General features: G+C 43.9%; 1 protein-coding gene across 2 annotated transcripts in view; it reads right to left on the bottom strand.

Moving 5' to 3' along the window:
- The window catches only part of PAK2 (p21 (RAC1) activated kinase 2), a 115,948-nt gene that overhangs the window by 91,970 nt on the left and 1,630 nt on the right, over positions 1–22,348 (bottom strand). The window contains 1 exon segment of one of the 2 annotated variants that reach the window (NM_001082756.1): positions 14,100–14,151. The exons of the other annotated variant lie outside the window; for it this stretch is intronic. The gene's annotated coding sequence lies outside the window, so the exon portion shown is untranslated. 2 annotated transcript variants of the gene reach the window in all.

The raw sequence follows: 22,348 nt of genomic DNA, 5'->3' as shown, positions 1-22,348 counted from the left end.
CACTGTATCACTAGCATCTAACATTGTGACCAGTCACGAGTAAGCAACTGAGCAATTATTTGTTGAATAAAAAAATCAGTGAATGAATAGACTTTATCTGTGAAGCAATCATAATTACGCTAGTAGAGATCCAGAAAAAGTTGAAGATACACTCAATATTCTGTCTTCTCTAAAGTCACTACCTAGAAAGCCAAGATAATTAAATTCTCCATTTATCTTGACCCTAACAATTGATAAAAAAAAAAATCCAGAAAGCTCATACCTTTACCACTGTGTCCAGCATGCAATCAGTCTAAACTCTAAGTACACAACCTCTAATACTAGTACTCCACAGTGTTTACCAGAGTACACTCCCAACCAGGACAGGATTTAAAGAAGAGGACCATGGCCGGCACCACAGCTCACTAGGCTAATCCTCCGCCTGCGGTGCCGGCACATCGGGTTCTAGTCCCAGTTGGGGCACTGGATTCTGTCCCGCATGCCCCTCTTCCAGGCCAGCTCTCTGCTATGGCCCAAGTGCTTGGGCCCTGCACCCGCATGGGAGACCAGGAGAAGCGCCTGGCTCCTGGCTTCAGATCAGCACAGCATGCCAGCCACAGTGGCCATTGGAAGGTGAACCAATGGTAAAGGATGACCTTTTTCTCTGTCTCTCTCACTGTCTACTCTGTCAAAAATTAAAAAAAAAAAAAAAAAAAAAAATTAAAAAAAAAAAAAGAGGACCAGTCAGTAAGGCCTAGCTGATGAGACAGGAAGGAGATGGAGGGTACACAGCAACCATCAGTAGGAAATACCTAAAGTTTGAAGGGTATGGTGTTTTGCTTTGTTTTTTTTTTTTTTTCTTTTTTTTTTTTTTTCTTAAGAATTATTTATTTATTTTAAAGGCAGAGTTACAGAGAAGGAGAGGGAGAGAGATCTTCCACTTGCTGGTTCACTCCCCAGATGGCCACAACAGCCAGGACTGAGGTAGGCTGACGCTAGGAGCCAGGAGCTCCTTCCGGGTCTCCTATGTGGGTGCCTACGCCCAAGCACTTGATCCACCTTATGCTGCTATCCCAGGCATATTAGCAGGGCACTGGACCTGAAGTGGAGGAGCCTGGATTCGAATCAGTGCCCATACAGGATGCTGGTGCTGCAGGCCATGGCTTTTAAGCCACTGGGCCACATCACCAGACCCAAGGGGTTTGGTTTTCATGGTGTTTTTATTCCCATAATAAAAGTAGTACATGAGCAGATATATAAAAACCCCACATCAGAATAAACTAAAAAACAAGAAATATCCATAATTCCACTTTCCAGAGACAACTGTTTGTGGTATTTTCACGCTAGAAGTTACTAAGCAGGAAAATTATAAGAGTTGGGGAGAAAAAACTTAAATTAAGTCTCTCCTAATGTATTCATTCAAATATTTATTTAAGATTTATCAAAAAAAATGCCGGCACCGCAGCTCAATAGGCTAATCCTCCACCTTGCGGCGCTGGCACACTGGGTTCTAGTCCCGGTCGGGGCACCGGATTCTGTCCCGGTTGCCCCTCTTCCAGGCCAGCTCTCTGCTGTGGCCAGGGAGTGCAGTGGAGGATGGCCCAAGTGCTTGGGCCCTGCACCCCATGGGAGACCAGGAGAAGCACCTGGCTCCTGGTTTCGGATCAGCGCGATGCGCCGGCCGCGGCGGCCATTGGAGAGTGAACCAACAGCAAAAGGAAGACCTTTCTCTCTGTGTGTGTCTCTCTCTCTCTGTGTCCACTCTGCCTGTCAAAAAAAAAAAAAAAAAAAAAGATTTATCAAAAAATGTATCAGATACTAAAGATTTATCTTACTTTGAAGCTCACAGTAAGCAGAATATAGTTAAGAGATGACTGCTCTGCAATGAGATAACTTGCAGAGACCGATGGAATTCAGTAGTAAAGAGGAGCCAGGGGGCTGGCACTGTGGTGTAGCGAGTAAAGCCGCCACCAGCAGTGCCGGCATCCCATGTGGGTGCTGGTTAAAGTCTCAGCTGTTCCACTTCCTATCCAGCTCTCTACTGTGTCCTAGGAAAGCAGTAGAAGATAGCTCCAGCCCGTGGGCCACTGCAAGCCCTTGGGCCCCTGTGGGAGACAGAAAAGAAGCTCTTGGCTTCGGATCAGCACAGCTCCGGCCATTGCAGCCATCTGGGGAGTGAACCAGAGGATGGAAGACCTCTCTCTGCCTCTCCTTCTCTCTCTGTGTAACTCAAGTAAAATAAATAAATCTTTAAAAGAAAAAAAAAAAAAAAAAAAAAGGAAGGAGCCTTAAAAAAAAAAAAAAAAAAAAGAGCCAGGATGGGGCCAGCACTATGTAGTGGCCTGCAGTGCTGGCATCCTCTGTGGGCGCCAGTTCAAAACCCAGCTGCTCCACTTCCAATCCAGCTCTCTGCTATGGCCTGGGAAAGGAGTAGAAGATGACCCAAGTCCTTGGGCCCCTGCAGCTGCATAGGAGACCCAGAAGTTCTTGGCTTCAGATCAGCCCAGCTTCAGCTGCTACAGCCATTTGGGGAGTGAACTAGCAGATGGAAGATCTTTCTCTGCCTCTGCCTCTCTGTTAACTCTGCTTTCAGATAAATAAATCTTAAAAAAAAAAAAAAAGAGAGAGAGAAGCCAGTTCTCCAGTTTCTGTGACAGTCTTAAGAACTGGCTTCCAAAGGATGAGAAGGAATTTGCCAGGCAGGGAAAGAAAGGAAGGTCTCTGTATACAGAGGAAACAGGGAGTGAGATTTTGTAATTCAAATGTGATCTTTTTTTTTTCTTTCTTCCTCTTGGCCACTACCCAACTGCTACAATAAAAAAAAAATGAAACAATGACCAAGCATGAAGGACATGGGAAGGCTCAGAAATTGTTTTAAAACTGCCTGTAAGGTAGGGAATGGGGAGAGAATAAGCAAGCCACAATGGCCAAAGATTACTGAAAAAGTATCAAGAAGAATGAGTTAAACACTGTGAAGTCTAGTTTCCCCTAAGTTTAGCTACAAATCCCAGACCCCCATTCAGAATAGGAAAATGGGATGGGAGAGGCAATAAATATTTGAGAAGTGTTCCATCTCACCAGATCACAAAAAAGATGAAAATCAGAGAGAACCATTTCCCTACTATCAAAATGGTAATCTACCAGTCTAAGATAAAACTGTAAGATGAAGGCCAAGTCTGATTACCTAAGTGGTTATCTAAGTTTCAAAGAATTGGACCTGTCCCAGGAAGAGCCCTACCAGCAGCACATGCAATAAATCAGGAAGGCACACAAATCATGCCATTCGGAATTCAGTTTCACAGAGAGAAACAGAAGCCACTGCCCTAGCCCAGACCTGCCACAGCAGAGGCATTTCCATGAGCCACTGGACATGAGACCAGGAGCATTCATCCCTCATAGCAATGCCCTGACAAGAGGATGCTACCAGGACCCCAGTGCAACCATCCAGGCAAGGACAACCCACAGTGTTTACAAATGCACATCAGATAATATATAACAGGTACTAGCAGGAAAAAATTCAACAGAAAGCAAAGCAGCACAGGGAAGAGGGATGGTTATCCTACATGCAAATGTGAAGCCTGCATTAGAAGTTAAACTACTTGAGGACACAGAACTAATTTCAAATGCTGTTTGGCAAACTCTGTGAAAGAGGCACAGGGAGAGAGAGACAGAGACAGAGACAAATCGATCTAAGATCAAATGAGAGTAATTTTTTTTTTTTTTTTGGACAGGCAGAGTTAGGGAGAGCGAGAGAGACAGAGAGAAAGGTCTTCCTTCCATTGGTTCACCCTCCAAATGGCAGCTATGGCCGGCCAGCTGTGCCGATCTGAAGCCAGGAGCCAGGCGCCTCCTACTGGTCTCCCATGCAGGTGCAGGAAACCAAGCACTTGGACCATCCTCCACTGCCTTCCCGGGCCACAGCAGAGAGCTGGACTGGAAGAGGAGCAACTGGGACAGAATCCGGCGCCCCAACCGGGAGTAGAACCCGGTGTGCCGGCACCGCAGGTGGAGGATTAGCCAAGTGAGCCACGGCACCGGCCAAAAGGAGAGTAATTTAAGAAGAAAAGGAAGCAGGATAAATTTTTAAGGATGCACATAAATTAAAATTACCAAAAAATTACAATAGTAGAAACAAAGTCAGCAATGGAGGCAAAAAAGAAAGTCAAATGAGTGATTAAAAACACAAACAACTGAGCAGCTCACATGGAGGAGAGAAAAGGTCCCTGAGCTAACCTAATTACAAACGTTTTCAAGGAAGAAAACAGAACAGCTGAAAAAAAGCAATAACCAAAGGTATTTTGGGAAGTGAAAAAAGAACCAAGTTGCAGATCATAAGGAACTAATGCTTCAGGCAACATTAGTAAACATGCACAGGACATGATCTGTCAAAATACCTCAATAAAAAGAAAAAAGAAAATTCTTACCACTGTCCAGGCATAGGAACAACGGGCCAGGTGGAGGTCGACAGGAAATAGCGTCGACAGACTTTCTGAGGGGCCTCCCACCACAGATTCTAGGTGAAAATGGATGCTAGCCCAGGCACAGGATAAATCAATTTAAATGTGAAACTGAATAAAGTTTAAATAATGTGTGTTAACACTGAATGTAATTATCAGGATAAAAGTCTTGAAACAAAATGAAGTTAAAAACATGAAGTACAAAAAAATGTGCTAACAATATTCTGAGTATGCTGGGCGGCGCACCCATCATGGAGCGGGAAGGGAGATAAGTGAGGGCGAGTTGAGAGAAAAAGCTACATTCTTCAGTACATGGAGAGTCGAAATAACTTTCTTTTTAAGATTAACAAATCATAAAATCTTACTTTTTTTCAATGTGTATTTAGACTTGAATTTACTTAAACTAGTATACATTTAAAAACAGGATTACATCCCAAATACCTGAGATAAAAGCAGGCATCAAATATAATTTATCAAGTAAAAACCAGAAAACACAGACAGATAACTGGATAAACAAAATGTGTGTATATAAATCTGTAACTACATCTATATATAGAAAATGAAAGAATTAAGTACCAATACATGCCACAACATGCATGGATCTTGAGAACATGCTACATGAAATAGACCATACAGACAAATAATGCACGCTTCTACTTTCATGAAATATCTAGAAGAGGCAGAAGGTAGATTGAGGGTAGTATACTGGGGTTCCTAACAAGGAGTCAAATTTTTAATAAGTACATAGTTTCAGGTGGGAAGAGCAAAATATTTCTAGACATGAATGGTGGTGATGGCTGCACAACAGTGTGCATATAATTACTGCGAAAGAACTGCATATTTAAAAATGGTTATGTTGGTAATTTTATGCTACATATATTCTATAACTTAAAAAATATAAAACAAAGCAGCAGCAATGAACAATTTAAAATATTAAATAACAGAAACATACCACAAAGTATTAGTTATGACAACAAACATAAATGCTTTCTTTAAGCATTAATTTTGGACTAAAACAAACTACATCAATATAAAAGAGACACAACAAAAGGAAAATGGCAAGGAAAACAAAGTTGAGTAATAACATATTACAAAGAAATAAAATACAGTCAGGAATTTAAAACAAGTAAAATGTAAGATGCAAAAATATTAAGTAGGACAATCATTGTTATTAATAAAGGTATAATCCATAATGAAGATCTTTAGTAGTATAAAACTTACATATGCACCAAATAATACTGCATCAAAAAAACAGAATAAAAATCACCAGAGCAAGAGAAAGAGGAGCCAAACCGCATACCAGGAGAAAATATTTGTAAAATAAATCTGTGATAAAAAGGACTATTACCCAAAATATACAAAGAACTCTTAAAACTCAACAACAGAACAACTTGATTAAAAATTAGGCAAAACTGGATGTTGCTGACATTTTGAGACAGAACCAACAGATGGGCCAACTCTGCTTGCCTTTCAAATAAATACAGTAAAATTTTATAACTGGGCAAAAGAGGGACAGGTGCTGTGGAACAGCAAATTAAGACACCACTCACAACACCACATCCCATGCTAGAGTGCAAGTTCAAGTTCTGCCTGCTTTGCTTCCAACCCAGCTTCCTGCTACTGTGTCCTGGGAAGCAGTAGATCATGGCTCAAGTGCTTGGCCCCTGCAGCCCATGCAGACCTGAGAGGAGTTCCAAGCTCCTGGCTCGGTGTGGCCCAGCCTTGGGTATTGCAGGCATTTGGGAAATGAACCAGTGGATAGAAGAAGACCTCTGCTTCTCTATCTGATTTTCAAACAGAATGAAAACAATTTTTTTTAAAAGAAAAGAACATTGAAAAATTAATGACTACAATTAATTAAAATAAGGAATACTGTCCCTACTAGGATTAATAAGGACTCAGGCTTATAATTAATGAGAGCTATTAGTAAGGAATAACAATTCAGGTAAGATAATATGAATCACTAAATTTAATTAACAGGTATATTTAATACGCTGTAGACTGCAAACAGAAAATGTTCTTGTTAAGTTCTTACAAAATAATTACAACATGGATTATGCTTTAAGTCACAAAAAAACCAATGGAAAAAAATACAGAGGTGAAAAGAACTGTCATAACTGTCTCATGTCAAAAATGAAATCAAAAGTAGAACTACCAACTATTTGGAAAGTACTAATTATAACACCATTCACATAAACTATATAGCGCTGCCAAAGCTGTTCTCAGAGGCAAATTAAGAGCATGAAATGCTTTTATTAAAAGAAAAAAAAAAGCTGGGGCCAGTGCGGTGGCATAGCGGGTAAAGCCGCCCACCTGCAGTGCTGACATCCTGGCTTCTCCACTTCCTTCCAGCTCTCTGCTTTGACCTGGGAAAGCAGCAGAAGACGGCCCAAGTCCTTGGGCCTCTGTACCCACATGGGAGACCCAAAGGAAGCTCCAGGCTCCTGGCTTCGGATCAGCACAACTCCCATTGTGGCCAACTGGGGAGTGAACCAGCGGATGGAAGACCTCTCTCTCCCTCTCTCTCTGCCTCTCTCTCTGTGTAACTCTTTCAAATAAAAAAAAAAAAAGAAAAAATTTCAATAAATTAGAAAAGGTATCACAAAAAACAACAACAACAACAACAACAAGAGAACCAAATAAAAAAGTAAAAATCAGCAATTCAGAAAATGGTAAATCATTTACATCAATAAATCTCAAAACTGGTTATTAAAGTCCATGAAGCAGGGGCAATTGTTTAGTGGTTGAGACATGGGTTAAGGGGCCGGCGCTGTGGCGTATCTGGTAAAGCTGCAGCTTGCAGTGCCGGCAGGCATCCCATATGGGCGCCAGCTCAAGTCCCGGCTGCTCCACTTTTCCCCTGGAAAAAGATGGTACAAGTGCTTGGGCCCCTGCACCCACACCACATGTATGATCTAGATGAAGTTCCTAGCTCCTGGCTTCAGCCTGGCCCAGCCCTGGCCTTTGTGGCCATTTGGGGAGTGAACCAGCAGAACCAGCAGATGGAAGCTCTCTCTCTCTGCCTCTACTTCTATCTGTAACTTTGCCTCTCAAATAAATAAATAAATCTTAAAAGACATAACTACCAGAGTACTTGGGTCAGATTCCCAGGCCCCCTCCCAGTTCAAGCTTCACCAATTCCAAGTTCCTCTACTGCAGTGATAGCTCAAGTAATTAGGTCCCTGCCACTCATGGACACCTGTTGAGTGCTTGGGTGCCTGCTTCTCATATATTTAGGAAGTGAACCAGCCCATGGGAGTACTCTCTGTCTCTTCCTTTCAAGTTAAAAGGAATAATAATAATAAAGTTATAACCAGAGATAAAGATTTATTCAAAGATAACCATAGTGCTATTTATATCTTTAAAATCAGAAATAATTTACAGTGAAACTGTAAAGGCACAATCCTAAAATACAATGTTAGCTCAATGTTAAAAATCAATTAAAAATATTTCTAAGAAGAACAAAGGAAGCATTCAAGATTTAATGTTAAATTTTAAAAATATGGTAACAAATTATTCAGAATGCCTTGTTCCTGCTTCATAAAAATTACCTATGTGGGGGCTGGTGTTTTGGCATACCGGCTAAAGTCACCATCCATGACATGGACAGCCCATGTGGAAGCCAGTTCAAGTCCCAGCTGCTCCACTTCCAATCTAGTTCCCTACTAATGGCCTGGAAAAGGCAGCAGAAGATGACACAAGTGGTTGGGTCCCTGCCACCCATATGGGAGACCCAGATGAAACTACTGGCTCTTGGCTTCAGCCTGGCCCAGCCCCAGTTGTTAGAGGCATTTGGGGAATAAACTAGCAGAATTGAAGCTCTGTTTCTCCCTCACTAACTCTGATTCTGAAATGAAGAAACAAATCTTTTTTTCTTTTTACTGGAATCTTAAAAAATGTTTATTATATTTATTTTCATCTATTTGAGAGGCAGAGTGACAGAGACAGAGCTATTCTCTACCTGCTAGTCCACTTCCCAAATGCCTGTACCAAATGCCAAAGCTAGGAGCCAGCAACTCCATCCTGATCTCCCCTGTGAGTAGCAGGGACTCACACTGCTATAAAACAAATCATTGCTACAGAAACAAATCTTTTTAAAAATTATGTATAAACAACATATAAAGAAGACAAAGCATTGGCAAGAGACATCCCAAAACACCAACAAGAGTTAGAGATAATGGAATAACATTTTTAAAAAAACTATTCTTTTCAAATATTTAATCAGGAAGATGGAGAAGATTGGGAATTACAAAAGGGATACTTTAGCAAGCAACTGGCTAATACTTCTACTACATCTGTGAATGTAACTTCTTATGCTTTAACAATTTGCTCTTTAGAATGCCTGAAATTTTGTCTCAATGCTTTATCCCACCTCTTACGTTCTTGTGTGTATTACAACACAAGACTGTTCACTCATTAGCCTATATAACTAAATAATCTCAAAATTAAAAGTGGGGTTTTTAAAAAAATTTACTTTCATCTACATGAAAGAGCATTAGAAAGACAGATCGTCCATTTGCTGGTTCATTCCCCCAAATGCCCATAGCAGCCAGGCTGGGCTAGGCTGAAGTCAGCAGTGGGGAACTCCATCAGGGTCTCCCAAGGGGGTGGCAGGGGCCTAAGCACTGGAGTTATCATCTGCTGCCTCCCAGGATGCTTTAGCAAAGGAGAGTAGCTGGGACATGAACTGCCACTCCGACATGGGATACAGGCATCCCAAGTGGAAGCTTAACCCACGGTGCTACAATGCAAGCCCCAGGAGCAGGAATTTTTTGAAGCACAGATTATACATTAACACATACTTTGTTCTTATGAAATAAATGCAAAAACCAAAGTAAACCCTATCTTTAGAGAACCTATTATTCACATGAAAAAATATTACCAAACATAAAAGCTTGATCAGAAAGATGTTAAGGAAACTTCAGTAAGGACAGCTGAAATGACTCTGTAGTGTGTGTATCTCACTTTTAATTAATATTACTAAATTCTTCCAGCTCCCTCTTTGATCGACTGGTTTCACATTACAAAAATTGAGAAATAATTCTTTTCCAGATGAGCAAAAAACAATTATAGATTATCATGTTAAGAGAATATAGTGGGGCTGGCACTATGGCGCAGTGGGTTGAAGCTCCAGCATCCCATATGGGCGCTGGTTGGAGAACTGGCTGCTCCACTTGTGATCCAGCTCTCTGCTATGGCCTGGGAAAGCAGTAGAAGATGGCCCAAGTGCTTGGGCCCCTGCACTCGACTGGGAGACCCAGAAGAAGCTCCGGGCTCCTGGCTCCTGGCTTCAGATCGGTGCAGCTCTGGCTGTTGCGGCCAACTGGGGAGTGAACCAGCTGATGGAAGACCTCTCTCTCTGTGTCTCTCTGTGTAACTGTGACTTTCAAACAAATCTTAAAAAAAAAAAAAAAAAAAGAGAGAGAGAGAGAAAAAGAGAGCGAGCGAGCATATAGAGTAAGATGATCTAAATCATAGTAAAAGGAAAGATTCCTGGGGCCAGCACTGTGGCTCAGCAGGTTAACGCCCTGGCCTGAAGCGCCAGCATCCATATGGGTGCCGGTTCGGGACCCAGCTGCTCCACTTTCGATCCAGCTCTCTGCTATGGCCTGGGAAAGCAATAGAAGATGGCCCCAGTGCTTGGGCCCCTGCACCCGCGTGGGAGACCTGGAAGAGGCTCCTGGCTTCAGATCAGCGCAGCTCTGACCGTTGCGGCCAGCTGGGGAGTGAACCAGTGGATCGAAGACCTCTCTCTCTCTCTGTGTAACTCTGACTTTCAAATAAATAAATCTTTAAAAAATTTTAAAAAAGGAAAGATTCCTTTAGAAAGCTACACCCAAAGGCTGAGATATGGGGATAGGCATTTGGCCTAGCACTTAAGACATCTGCATTCCATATCAGAGGGCCTGGGTTCCATCCCCTGCCCTGGCTCCTGACTCCAGCTTCCTGCTAAGGCAGACCCTAGTGGACAGCAGAGAAGGCTCAAGTAATTGGATTCCTATCACTCACATGGGAGACCTGGGTTGGGCCCAACCAATACCAGCCAATAAGGGTATGTGGGGTGTGAACTAGCAGACGGGAGCTCTAATTCTATCTCTCAAATAAATAAGAACTAGACACACACACACACACACACACACACACAGAACTGGGATTTGAAAAGATGAGAACAAATAAGGTGGCTGACAAGAACTAGGAGTCAAAGAGGGGCATCCCCTCCTTTCCAGATACGAGTTACAATAAAACCATTACAAGATTTCCTCTCTCAATCCACACCACTCTCAAACTTCTGAAATGTTTTAAGCCTATATTTCATTTTTACAGCAAAACTATATTTTAACTGTTATACCCCTCTCCCACAAAATATTCCAGAAAGATTAACATCAAAACACAGCAATTACTCAAAGTACAAAAAAACATGCAAGAATGTTTTCTATAAAGGTGGAACAGGAAAGATCTTTATACAGAAGGCAAAAGATTAATATCTATTATGTGTAAAAAGTTCCTACAACTCAACAAGGAAATAAAGATTGGTATAGGCTTTTTGGAAGGCAATTTAGCATCTACCAAAACTTAAAATGCACACTTACATACTCATGTACACAGAGATATAAAGAAATTCATCAAGGCTGTAGTTTTAACTTTCAAAGTTGAAAATAACATAAATGACCAAGAATAATTAAACAAATACCTTATAATACACTCCCTTACAACTGCTAAAAAAGATGAGGTATCACTATAAGTACTGCTATGAAAAATAATGACTAGATTTTTAGATTTTAAAGATTTATTTATTAGAGAGGCAGAGTTATTTATAGACAGAAAGGAAGAGATAGAGAGCTTCCATCTGCTGGTTCACTCTCCAAATGGCCGAGATGGTCGGAGCTGGGCCGATCAGAAGCCAGGAGCCAGCAGCTGTCCCAGGCCATCAGCAGGGAGGGAGCTGGACTGGATGAGGAGCAGCTGGGACTGGAGCTGGAGCCCATATGGGACGCCGGCACTGCAGGCGGAGGCTTAACCTACTAGGCCACAGCGCTGATGATTTTAAAATCATTGTGAAAACAATATGACATCCAACAGATGCTTATTTCTAATTTCACAAATAAAACTCTTAACAGTAGATAGTTAACTCTGAAAGGGCTTTTGAGAACAAACTCATCAAAACTCTAAAGACTTAAAGTCTTGAACACTGCCCAGTTTCAAGTTTTAATCAAAAGCAGAAAACTGGACACACTGGGTTAAGCGCCACCTGCAGTGCCAGCATCCCATAGCACCTACGCAAGTCCCAGCTGCTCCACTTCAGATTCAGCTTCCCGCCAAAGTGCCTGGGAAAGCAGCAGAAGATGGCCCAAGTATCTGGGCCCCTGCCACCCATGTAGGAGACCCCAGTGAAGCTCCTGGCTTTGGCCTGACCCAGCCCTGGCCGCTGCAACCAACTGGGAAGTAAACCAGCAGATGGAGTGTCTTTCAGAGCTCTCTTTCTCCCCTCCCCCTGCCTCATAACTCTTTCAAATAAATAAATAAATCTTAAAAAATTTTCAGCAAGAAATGTTATACTTGAATATTATTATAATAACCAATAATGGCACATTAGAGAGGAATTTAACAGTACCTACTTATTTTATCCCTGGCTACTTAAACAAGTACTCACTGTTTTAAAAACATATAACTGCAAGTTCACCCTTAGCTACGTGAACAATTTCTAAATTCACTCCTCCAAAAAGTTGAAAAGAAACACAAACTACAGTAAACCAAGTCTACTTGGAAACCTGTCTATCTCAGAGATTGGAGAACCCAACTCATTTATTTAGAAGATGAACACCAACTACATACTTACTTTACGAATTTGGGTTTGCAGGCTTAGTATTAAATGTCACAAAGTCCACAAGAATGGCTCTGAATGATAGTAAACCAGGACCCCAAGGCCCTAGGGGAAGTGAAATAATCCAGGAACTCTTAATAAAAATAACTGCTTAGAGAGAACTGGCAAAGAGGCTGACATTAACTGACTGAGTTTCATGCTTGAACCTTTCTACACCTTAATCCGTCTGGCCAACAAGACATTCCACTAAGTTAAGGCCAACTGATACTACCCAACGGTGACAGCACTGTAGCCGAGTAGTAAGCCATATTTTTCAGAGCCTGCTGAACAGAGAGCTAACAATGGACTAGTTAAGGGAAACACAAAATGTGCTGAAATGAGGTCAACCTCTTTCCCAAAAATCTGAACATCAGTCTAAGACCTACATACATTACAGGTCAGAAACATGAAGTTCAGTTTCCAAAATGTAAATACAAACCCGGGCGTTCCTAGCGAAATTGGTGACTAGGAAGGTTCAAAAGCTGAGGGTGAAAAAGTGAAAGGGCTTCGATCAGTATCCCCAACAGAAGCTGGGAAAGGCTTTTCCTTTCTGCACCGACACACACACACAGCCCTATAAGGGAGCGCTGGCGTTTTACAAATGCCACAGACCTGGCAAAGCCGACGAGTTTTAACTTGCTTCAGAAATTACTATCCACTGCCTTCATCCCGATCTAACCTCATTTGCTGTTACTCTCCTGGACAACCTTACAGCAGCACAACCCCCCGAACAGATTCGTGTCCGTTTCAATATCCTGCCTGCTTCTGAGAGCGGAAGAGTCACACACAGCAGGCGAAAAAACGTGACGTGCACAACCTTGATCCAAAACACAGCTCGTCCCGGTCTAATTTTAGGCTTGGCCGTTTTGACTGTCTCTACAAAGGTTGAAAAACACAGTAACTGCGGCTCATCTATAAAGAATTGAAATTATGCTGACGGAATTGTGTATTCCCTGAGGGGGAAGACATCTGCCCCCTCCCCCCACGGCCCGGGAGCTTCAGGTTCAGGGACGGGTGCGAGCTCGCGCCAGCTGACAATGGCAATTACTTGGCGCGCTCCAGCCTCGGGATGACTTTATCTTTCAAGAATTAGTCAAAAGGTTTGAGTTCACCGAGCAATTCGTGGCAGCGCGTGCGTGTGCGCGTTTCAAAGAAAGCCAAACATGGTGAAGAGCCGCTCTTCGCTTCACCTGAAAAGACGCAAACGTTCACGTCCTGGCCGGAGATCAAACAACTCTAACAAGGTCTGAGAGTCCCGGTCGTCGGCAGGGGCCCGCGACGCCCCTGGAAACGTGGGGTGCGGGAAAGCGGGCACAGACTGGAGCGGAGCGAAGAGTTAGGGGGCTCGAGACCACACTCCTGGGTAACAGACCCGCGACCAAAGGGGCTGAGAGTCACTAAGGCAGGAAAAGCCAAGGGACCTGCCCCGAGACGTCTGGTCCAGCACGAAAGCGAGCGGAGGCGGCGGCTGCAACGCGAGCGACGGCAACAGCGAGAGGGCTGGGTGCAGCCCGGGGTGCGCCACGCTCGGGGCAGGGTGGCTCCTGGAACGGCGAGGCTTCCCCAGCCCTGCAAGCTTCCCATTTCAGGCTACAGCCGGAGAAGAAAACACCCCTAGGGAGCAGACAATGAGCCACCGCCCCAGGAGCTGCGGTTCCCGGCTCGCAGGTGGCGGCTCCCCCGGCCCAGCTCAAGCAGGCAGGCAGCTCTGCAGTCCCGGGCCGCTCCCGCCGGCCAGGCCGCGGACATGGAAAGAGGAAGGAGAGCGGCGGCTCGCGCCCCGGGCCTGTCTGCACACTTACCCCAGGCGAGGAAAGGTCCCCGCCCCGGCGAGGCGCCTCCGTCCGAGCTCCCGGCGGGCTGCGGAGCCGCCCCGGGCAGGCGCGCGGCGCGCGGAAGAGAGGGGAGGGACGGGCGAGCGGGGCGGGAAGAGGAGCCCCGCGGGAGCGCAGCCGCTGCTACCGCTAGGCCGAGCGGCAGCGGAGCCCTGCGGGCGCCAGGGAGGGGAGGGGAGGGAGCCTTCGGCAATGGCGACGGCCCCGGCCGGAGGGGAAGCGGAACAACCGCCGCCGCTGCGCGTGGCCACAACCCTGGGGGAGGAAGACGGCGGGGAGCGGGGAGGGGCGGGGCCAACAGCCGCCCCTCCCCTCCCTCCTGCTGCTTCTCGGGCCGAGAGGAGCCGCGCCCCTCATTGGGCGCGCTCGCGCGGGGACTGCTGGGAGTTGTAGTTTAATGACGGGCACTGCTTTTAGAGGGTAGTCTTTGTATCAAGGGGGCCAGCCAGTCCCTCAGCATCAGTTCAGCATCGTCTCCGATCCGGTTTTGCCAACGGAAGATGCTGACGGACGAATGATGACACACAAATATGCTCCAGGCCATTTGTTTTCATCCATTTTTCTTCTTCTTTACCTACAAACTGTTATTTTGTGACTAAATTTAGTTCCACCTCTGTAAACTTAAGACCTCTGTATTTTATCCATACAGGAATTCATCGGTGTATTCACTGTTCTAAAAATATTTAACTATATATTGAGTGTTGCATACTGTTAGGCATCAGGGATACAGGGTGAACATGATTCACCCTGCCTTTGTGGAGCTTAGAAAAACAGAAACGCAAAAGTAGTGATGTTGCTATGAGATTACTTTGGAGAGGCAGCCAGAGGCTGCCTCTTTAAGGAGAGGACATTCAAGCTACGAACAGAAAGCAACATCCTTGAGAAACATCCCAGTGAAAGCATCACAGGGAGGAGGTGGTACAAACGGTGCCACTATGGTCAGTGAGGAAGGCCTGTGGAGCTGGAACTTAATGCAAGAAGGGCAGAGTATAAGAAAACACTGTGATAGACAAGATTCAGGTCATGAATTATCTCGAATACCAAGCTAAACAAGTTTGCACTATATTCCAAGAAGCCATTAAAGGGTTTTAAGCAAGAAATTGGAGTTATCTGGTTTATACTCAAAAATAACTAGAGTGCTACATAGAGCATGAAGTATAGAAATACAGAACTAGGGAGACAGTAATGATGACAGACACTAGATAGCAGTAGACATGAAGTGGGGTCAGGAGGTGGGCATTTGGCACAGCGGTCAAGATGAAAGTAAGGGTACTCAGGGTGCTGGGGTTTGAGTTCCAGCTCTGCTTCCAATTCCAGTTTCCCATTAATGCTAACCCTGGGAGGAAACAGGTGATAGTTCAAGGAACTGGGCCCCTGCCACTCATGTGGGAGACCCAGACTCAGACTCTGCCCAGCCCAGCCAAACACAACAATTGAGGATGGGAGATCACAATCTCCCCTCCAACTCACTTGCTCTCTGATAAAATAAATTTAAAAAAAAAGAAATGGAGAGAGGGAGGCAGATTGTGCTTATTTTCATATGTAGAGCATAAAAAACTCAACTGATACAGAGGTTATAGGAGAAAAGGAATCAAGGAGCAATGTGGCACGTTAGTGATCACCTGAAAAATGCTCCCAACATTGGGGCTGGAGCTGTGGCACATCTAGTTAAAGCCATAGCCTGCAGCACCAGCATCCCATATGGGCACTGGTTCAAGTCCCAGCTGCTTCACTTCTGACCCAACTCCCTGCTAATGTCCCTGGGAAAGCAGTGAAAAAACAGCCCAAGTCCTTGGGGCCCTGTACCCATGTGAGAGACCCAGAAGAAGCTCCTGGCTCCTGAGTTTGGCCTGGCTCATCCCAGCCTCAGTCACTGAGTCATTTGGAGTAAACCAGCAGGTGGAAGATGCCGCTCTGTCTCTCTCTCTGTAACTCTTTCTAATAAATAAATAAATCTTAAAAAATGCTCCCATTATTAAACACACAGGAACACTGGCTAAAATAGGACATCCCTTCAAATGTGTAACCAAGCTTGCATGAAAGAAGAGAGTGCCCTGGTAATAATACAAATTCCACACTTAACCTACTGAAGCAACAAGAAACCAGAGTGGGTAAGCAGGGCAGTGAAACCACAGCGGCTGAGGTCGAAGGAATTTGTTCATCTTAAAAATCTACGGGGTTTTAATGGCTGCACAAGACACAGAAGATCCAAGACAAGGTGTTGGACCTGTGTAAGAAGCTGGTACTATGATCCTGCATGGGGCTGGAAACTGAAAGGCATACCCTCCAGGAGCAGACTGGAAACACACAGAACATTTGTCTATTTTAGCCTGGACTAGGCAGAAAGACTTGGGAAAGAGAAAAATGTCTCTCTAGAATTAATAACCACAAATACTCCCTCACCAAGGTTTGAAAGTTCAAAGCTATAGTGCCTGCACTGTCCAGGAAACCTCAAGTCAAGAAAGTGGTCCCAGGCTAGTAGTGCTTGAGGGTCTGGAAGAAACAAATACAAATACTCACTGCACAGGTATGTCCTCAACTCCAGTCTCAAAGGATTCCACAGATAAACAGGATTTCCAAAGCAAAACATGAACCCCCAATATGTGAGTACAATACACCCAAAGAAACAAACCACCATAAATGAGTCAATAGAGACTATAGGGAATAAAGAAAACCATAAGGACTTTAGATGTTGCTATTACTGGTTAGAAAAGAGAAGTTCATGTAAATGTTAAAGAAAAGAAGACAGGAACTAGAAAATGGGACCAAGAAACAAGATACTATTTTTTTTTTAAATGACCATGTAGCTTTGAAAAGGAACCAAATAGAAAGACTAGAAATAAAGAATTTATACCAGAGCCAATGTTTGCACTTAATAGCAGATTACACACAACTGAAGAGAGTATTCATTATAAAGCAGAAACTACCGACAGCAGCTCAGAGACTCACATTGGATTTCTTTCATAAAACTCTGCAAGAGACATGCAGACAACCTGTAAAGGTCTACTGAAACCCTGATGAGGATTTCAGGAGAAAGAGAAAACAAAAGAGGCAGCATATGATGCAGTAATGGCCAAGAATCTTCCAGAATTTATTAATGACAAGAATCTTCTTTGGGGCCAGTGTTGCGGCATAGTGGGTAAAGCTACTTCCTGCAGTGCCGGCATCCCATATAGGTGCCAGTTTATGTCCCAGCTCCTCCACTTTCAATCCCCTGCTGATGGCCTAAGAAAAGCAGCGGAAGATGGCCCAAGTGTTTGGGTCTCTGACACCAACTTGGGAGACCTGGATGAATTTTTTGGCTTTGGCCTGGCCCAGCCCTGGCTGTTGCAGCCATCTGGGGAATGAATCAGTGAATGGAAGTTCCCTCTGTCTTCCTCCCCTCTGTAACTCTGTAACTTTCAAGAGCCCCCTGTAACTCTTTCAAAATAAATAAATCTTTTTTTAAAAAATACAAGAATCTTCAGATTCAGGAAGCAGACTGAACACCAAGCAGACTAAGTAAACGATATTTCAGGGGCCAGGGTTAGGGCACTGTGGGTAAAGCTGCTGCCTGTGACATCAGCATCTCATATGGGTGCCAGTTCGTGTAGGAGCTGCTCACTTATGATCCAGCTCCCTGATAAGGGCTTGGGAAAAGCAGCGAAAAATGGCCCAAATACTTGGGCCCCTTCTAAGCATGTGGGGAGACCAAGATAAAGTTCTTGGCTTCTGTCTTTGGTCTCCCTCTCTCGTAACTCTTTGAAATAAATACGTAATTTTTTTTTTAAAAAAAGATACTTCAAATACATCAAAGTAAAACGCAGATATCAGAAAGAAAAGACATTCCCTGCAAAGAAACAGCTACTAAATGGATAGCTGATTTCTCAAGAGCAACAACGGGTTAGCAATTGACAATGTAACAATATTTTCAAAGTACTGAAAGAAAATAACTGAACTTAGAACTATATACCTAGTGAAATTATCAGAGGAACAGAGTAAAGATAAGATCAAACAAAAACAGATGCTACCAACAGACACCTACTAGAAGAACTCTCTAAAAGATATGGTTCATTAGGAAAGTGATTCCAGAAGGAAACTCTTTAAGGCAAGAAAAACAGCTCAACAGCTAATGCCTCCCATCCTCTAACTGACCAGGACAATCCAGAAGAGGATATTTAGTTCCTGTCATTTCATTCTCTCACAGCCTACCAAACCCTACATTCAACTACCTTCTAGTTGCATATTTTATAAGTTTGGAGGGTAATACAAGTAGATGTTGTTCATTTCACCTTAATTTCTTTATCTCTGCTATCATTATCAATCAGCATCAATTATCAAAGTGTAGCTTTACATAAATAGAAAATCTGGCTGGAATCCTTAAATTCATATTGTGAAATCACTAGAGTGACAATAGATCTTTCCAAATTCCAAACACGTATCATTTTCCAAAAGTTCTAGCTAAATAAATTGTTGGACACACACACACACTCTGAGGCCCCACTACCACCCACATTTGAGGTAAGCTATTTCTCTGTTTTGGCATCCTAAAGAACTTAACACAATGCTTTAAGAAAAACAAACTGGAAGCAGTGTAAATATCAGAAAATAATGTCATAAAAACAGTATCCATTTTTTTTACCTTAAACAACAACAAAAAGACTATATACAGAACTACAAAACTGACTTAAAAAAATAAAGTGTTTATTCATTAAGTATCCAAAAAAAGATGACAAAGGAGGTCAAAACCAGAAATGCTATTACATCGAAAGCGATGGAGCAGGCGCTGTGGTGCCCTGGCCTGCAATGCTGGCATCCTATATGGGTGCCAGTTCGACTCCTGGCTACACCACTTCCAATCCAACTCCTTGCTAATATGCCTGGGAAAGCAGTAGAGGATGGCCCAAATCCCTGTGCTCCTGGCACCCATGTGGGAGACCTGGAAGAAGCTCCTAGCTCCTGGCTTCACATCAGCTCAGCTCTGGCCACTGCAGCCATTGGGAAGTGAACCAGCAGACTGAAGAGCTCACTTTCTCTCTCACTACCTCTCTCTGTAACTGTCATTCAAAAAAATAAAAAGTAAAAAAGTAAAGTGGCGGTCAGCACTGTGGTGTAGTAGATAGAGCCACAGCCTACAGTGCCGACATCCTCTATGGGCACTGGTTCAAGTCCTGGCTGCTCCACTTCCAATCCAGCTCTCTGCTATGGCCTGAGAAAGCAGTGGAAGACGGCCCAAGTCCTTGGGCCCCTGCACCCACGTGGGAGAACCAGAAGAAGCTCCTGGCTTCTGTCTTTGGATCAGTGCAGTTCCAGCAGTTGCGGCTAATTGGGGAGTGAACCAGCAGATGGAAGACCTCTCTCTCTCTCTCTCTCTCTGCTTCTCCTTCTCTCTGCGTGTAACTCTGACTTTCAAATAAATAAATGAATCTTAAAAAAAAAAAAAAAAAAAAGAACAGCATGATAATTTAAAAAAGTAAAGTGATGGGCCGGCGCTGTGGCTCACTTGGTTAATCCTCCACCTGCAGCGCCGGCATCCCATATGGGCGCCGGTTCTGGTCCCAGTTGCTCCTCTTCCAGTCCAGCTCTCTGCTGTGCCCCGGGAAGGCAGTGGAGGATAGTCCAGGTGCTTAGGCCCTGCACCCGCATGGGAGACTGGGAGGAGGAACCTGGCTCCTGGCTTTGGACTGGCACAGCATGCCGGCTGTGGCGGCCATTTGGGGGGTAAACCAACGGAAGGAAAACCTTCCTCTCTGTCTCTCTCTCTCTCTGTCTAACTCTGCTTGTCAAAGAAAAAAAAAAGTAAAGTGATGATATATACAACGATTTATTACAAAAGAGTCATATAAGGGGCTGGTGCTGTGGCACAGCAGGTTAAACCACTTCTGTGTGCTAGCATCCCACATGGGCAACAGTTCGAATCCCAGCTGCTCCACTTCCAATTCAGCTCCTTGCTAATGGCCTGGGAAAACAGTGGAGGATGACCCAAGTCCTGGAGCCCCTGCACCCACATGGAGCCCCAATGAGGCTCCTGGCTCCTGCCTTCAGCCTGGCCAGCCCTAGCCATTGTGGCCATTTGAGGAGAGAACCAGTGGATGGAAGATCTTTCCTTCTCCCTCTTTCTGTAACTCTTTCAAATAATAAATAAATAAGTAAATCTTAAAAAGAGTCATATCAAAGTTTTCTTTATTCACATCCACATTTTTATTATACTTCTGAATACCTGTGTAAATTAGTAAATGGCTAAACCATGTTCCAAGCCAATCTTAAATATTAATTTGAAAAGTTGTTTAAATTCTGATGAAACTTAGTTCTGATGAATAAAAGGAACACTGTTATATTATATATATGCATACCCACACACACTCTGAATAAGTTTGTTTTTTTTTTTTTTTTTTGACAGGCAGAGTGGACAGTGAGAGAGAAAGAGAGAGAGAGAGAAAGGTCTTCCTTTTTTTGCTGTTGGTTCACCCTCCAATGGCCGCCACGGCCGGCACACCGCGCTGATCCGAAGCCAGGAGCCAGGTACTTATCCTGGTCTCCCAAGGGGTGCAGGGCCCAAGCACCTGGGCCATCCTCCACTGCACTCCCTGACCACAGCAGAGAGCTGGCCTGGAAGAGGGGCAACCGGGACAGAATCCGGCGCCCCGACCAGGACTAGAACCCGGTGTGCCGGCGCCGCAAGGCGGAGGATTAGCCTAGTGAGCCGTGGCGCCAGCCTGAATAAGTTTAATAGTACTATGTTCCACCACCTAACCATATTCCAAAACCTTGTGTCAATGTTACTAAATTTTAACAGGCTTTTATAAGCCCATTTTACTATTATTAATCCCATGGTGAAAGAAATGCTTGTAAAACATAGAATTATTTTATAAGGCCGGCGCCGCGGCTCAATAGGCTAATCCTCCACCTTGTGGCGCCACCACACCGGGTTCTAGTCCCGGTTGGGGTGCTGGATTCTGTCCCGGTTGCCCCTCTTCCAGGCCAGCTCTCTGCTGTGGCCAGGGAGTGCAGTGGAGGATGGCCCAGGTGCTTGGGCCCTGCACCCCATGGGAGACCAGGAGAAGCACCTGGCTCCAGCCTTCAGATCAGTGCGGTGCGCCGGCCACGGTACGCCGGCCAAGGCGGCCATTGGAGGGTGAACCAACGGCAAAGGAAGACCTTTCTCTCTGTCTCTCTCTCTCACTGTCCACTCTGCCTGTCAAAAAAAAAAAGAGAATTATTTTATAAAGAAAATACAAAACTGATATAAAACTAAACTGGGTTGAAATTTTAGTCAATATCGAGATCTAATGGGTTAGGTGTTTTGTGAACAGTTAGCATACTCACATCCCAAATCAGAGTATCCGAGTTTGAGTCCCCATTCTGCTTCTAATCCAGCTTCCTGCTAACACTTACAAGTTCCTGAGTCCCTGCTGCCTACATGAAGGACCAAGATGGAGTTCTGGGCTACTGGTTTTGGCTTGCCCAGCCCTGGCTATTATGAGCATTTGGGGAGTGAACCAACAGGTAGAAGACTTCTCTCTCTCTCTCTCTCTGTCATTCTTTCAAGTAAATAAAAACAACTAAAGCTTTTAAAAATCTCTAATAATATTTCGCTTCATGGCACTGGCTTGCCTTTTTCGATATTTAAGTCTCAAATATATTCTGAATAGAACTGATATGACTAGTTAAGCCATACAAGTCAAATTTTCCTAGGAAAGATTAATTCCCATAAAAACACCAAAATGTTTTAAAAAATTAAACAGATATTACACAATCATGTATCGAATCCCAATTCTCTATACAAGACAATGCCAATACACCCTAGTTGTTTTTCTTTTAGAAAGCTTTTATTCAATAAATGTAAATTTCAAAAGTACAATTTTTGGATTATAGCAGTTCTTCTCTCCATACCCACCCTGCCACTCACAAACGATCCTACCTCCTACTCCCTCTCCCATCCCATTCTTCATTAAGATTCATTTTTAATTATCTTTATATATAGAAAATCAACTCCATACTAAGTAAAGATTTCAACAGTTTGTACCAACACAGATACACAAAGTATAAAGTACTGTTTGAAGACTAGTTTTACTGTTAATTCTAATAGTACAACACATTAAGGACAGAGGTCCTACATATGGAGCAAGTGCACAGTGACTCCTGTAGTTGATTTAAAAATTGACACTCTTATTTATGACGACAGTGATCACCCAAGGCTCTTGTTATGAGCAGCCAAGGCTATGGAAACCTGGCTT

This window comes from Oryctolagus cuniculus, chromosome 4, assembly GCF_051225735.1.
Source record: "Oryctolagus cuniculus isolate XC-2025 breed Fujian yellow rabbit chromosome 4, ASM5122573v1, whole genome shotgun sequence".
NCBI lineage: Eukaryota > Metazoa > Chordata > Mammalia > Lagomorpha > Leporidae > Oryctolagus > Oryctolagus cuniculus.
This window is presented reverse-complemented; position numbering and strand designations above follow the sequence as displayed.